Source organism: Otolemur garnettii, unplaced genomic scaffold (assembly GCF_000181295.1).
Source record: "Otolemur garnettii isolate 467f Iridium unplaced genomic scaffold, OtoGar3 scaffold00007, whole genome shotgun sequence".
NCBI classification, from domain to species: Eukaryota; Metazoa; Chordata; class Mammalia; order Primates; family Galagidae; genus Otolemur; species Otolemur garnettii.
The window spans coordinates 9376353-9379010 of record NW_003852402.1 but is presented as its reverse complement, the minus strand read 5'-3'; the positions used below and the strand labels follow the sequence as shown (position 1 = coordinate 9379010).

The window sequence follows — 2658 nt, the reverse complement described above, 5'->3', positions numbered from 1 at the left end:
GGTGTCCCTGAGACGCCGTTACCACGGTGACCGCCACAGTGGGCCTAGGGAACCAGACCAATGTGTTCATGGGGAGGCTGAGTTTAGTTCCTCGGCTTAGCCTGTAATTTGCGGCACGTGAATGACCCCAGTAGAAGTTTCCGCTGTTCAGGGAACTTAATATGCTGAGGAGTGTTAGCCGCAGGTCCTGGGGCTCTGCGCAGGCTCGCGTTGGGGACCCCGCCGCGCCGACGCCCCCTCCGTCCCAGGTGGCAGAGGCCGGGGCGGAGCTGCGCGTGCGCGCGGCGGGCGGGTGTCGGGGGCCTGCGAATCTCTGTTGCGGCGGGTGACTGGTGCCCCTAGCAGGCTCTTTGCGCGGGGCTCTCGAGTGCGTTTGGACCCCAGCTTCTGGGACATATCAGGTACGTCTCTGAAGATAGCATCGCCGGGCAGCGAGGCCTGGGTTCCCCTGTGTCTCCCGGGCCTCCCCCAGAGAGGGGCTGTTGGAGCCCCCAGGGACGCTGGCGCAGGCCAGGCTTAGGCCAGGCAGGTAGGTCTCCTTCCTCCTCTAAGTGTGTCTCCGCTATTGTACACAGGAACCGTAATTCCTCCCTGTAAGTCGATCGATCCTGACGGTGACTAAATGACATCGTGAGTGTGAACGTCTGTTCACAACCGTTATACGAGTCCAGCCGCCCTGGTGATCGTGTACCTGGAAGATCAGTACTTGGCTGGGCTCTTAATTCTTTGGGGGACACGTGTCCCTTTGCGAATGCGATGACAGCCATCGATCCCTCCCTTACCTTATTTTTAATATTAAAATAAGGTAATGTATTTTATGTCCTGTTGCAAACTGAAAGACTTAGTGATATGTGATCTGTAGATGGGGACACAGGATCTACTTTCCAGGGTCGTGTGAGGATCAAATGCCACAGCTTATAAACACGAAAGCACTATGACATCTGGTGAGCCGTGGACCATAATTATTCCCGATTACAAATAAGAAGCCAAGGCCCAGGAGAATACATGCTGGGGTCCCACTGCGGGTGAGCACAGAGTGATGGTTGGAAACCGGTCCCTTGCCTTTCATTTCCTTTGTGTTGGGCTCTCTCTCCCAAGGAGTTTCTCTAGAAAGAAGGCTGCCTTAGGCCAAAGGGACAGCTTGTACCTGAGGACCACTCTGATACCCCAGAACCCGGGGATCTCACCCAGAGTTGTTTGTGGGTTGTTAGATCTGACTTAAAGGCATCTAGTCCAGACCCTTCTTAATATGTGGATGACAGTTCTTGGCTTAAGAGTTATGAGAATTATTGAGATCAGCAGTGACATGTCTTTGTTAAAACCAGGGGAAATAAGCACCTTGGTCAAAGACTAACAAGCCACTGAGGGGCAGAGCCAGGCCTGGAACCTGGTCTGCTGCATTCAGGTTATGTTCTGAGGCATAGAGCTGTTAGTATAGGTGGGGGCGTGGCAGGAACAACTCGGCTTATTTTTACTTCTTCAAATGTCTCCAGATGGTTGGCATGACAGGGGCTGTTTAACTGTTCTTTTGCTCATAAATAATACATGAATATATTCTCATTGTGATAATTCATTAAATCCAGAGTATATTTCTTTAATATAATCTTCTATACTATCATATGAAATTTGCCATTAGTGAATACTTTTAGTTATAAAATGGTAATTTCATTGAGTTCAATCATCCTACTCCTTTTTCCAGGTTTATACACTATGAGCAGTTTGTTGTATCCTTCCAGATCTTTTTTCTGTTTTTCATTTCATTTTATTTATTTATTTGTTTTTTGAGACAGAGTCTCACTCTGTTGCCCTAGGCTAGAGGGCTGTGGTCTTAGCTCAGCTCACAGCACATTCAAACTCCTGGGCTTAAGCCATCCTCCTGCCTCCGCCTCCCACATAGATGGGACTATAGAGGCCCGCCACAACACCCAGCTAATTTTTCTATTTTTAGGAGAGACAGACCTTGCTCTTGCCCAGGCTGTTCTCAAATGCCTGAGCCCAAGCGATCCTCCCACCTTGGCCTCCCAGAGTGCTAAGATTATAGGTGTGAGTCACTTCTCCCGGCCCTATCATTAATTCTAGTGGAATTAATTTCTCCATTGATGAAAGCAGCACAGAAGTTTTCATGTTCTCATTGGATGCACAGCTTGATGGTTGTAATGATTCCTACTATGAATTATCTTTTATTTTATCTTATTTATTTTTTTAGAGACAGAGTCTCACTTTGTCACCCTCGGTAGAGTGCTGTGGCATCACAGCTCACAGCAAACTTTAGCTCTTGGGCTTTGGTGATTCTCTTGTCTCAGCCTCCTGAGTAGCTGGGACTATAGGTGCCTGCCATAATGCCCAGCTATTTTTTTTTTTGTTGTTGTTGTTGCAGTTCGGCCGGGGCTGGGTTCGAACCTACCACCCTTGGTATATGGGGCCAGCGCCCTACTCACTGAGCCACAGGTGCCGCCCCAGTTTCTTTATTTTTAATCTCACAATGTGGTGAAAGAAGACTTTATACTTAGGAGTAGGGAAAGTGAGAATTCTGCTATTTTTTTTTTTTCGGTTCACTGTGCTTTTATTGTTATCATGCATGTACAGTTTCTTAGAAGGAATATTTTTTTTTTTTTTTTTTTTGAGACAGAGCCTCAAGCTGTCCCCCTGGGTAGAGTG

At 48.0% G+C, this 2658-nt stretch overlaps 1 protein-coding gene across 1 annotated transcript in view; it reads left to right on the top strand.

Moving 5' to 3' along the window:
• Positions 1–333: 333 nt before the first annotated feature.
• CBY1 (chibby family member 1, beta catenin antagonist) overlaps positions 334–2658 on the top strand; it is a 10938-nt gene continuing 8613 nt past the window's right edge. Inside the window, exon 1 of the mRNA XM_003783200.3 lies at positions 334–401. The gene's annotated coding sequence lies outside the window, so the exon portion shown is untranslated. The remainder of the gene's footprint in view (positions 402–2658) is intronic.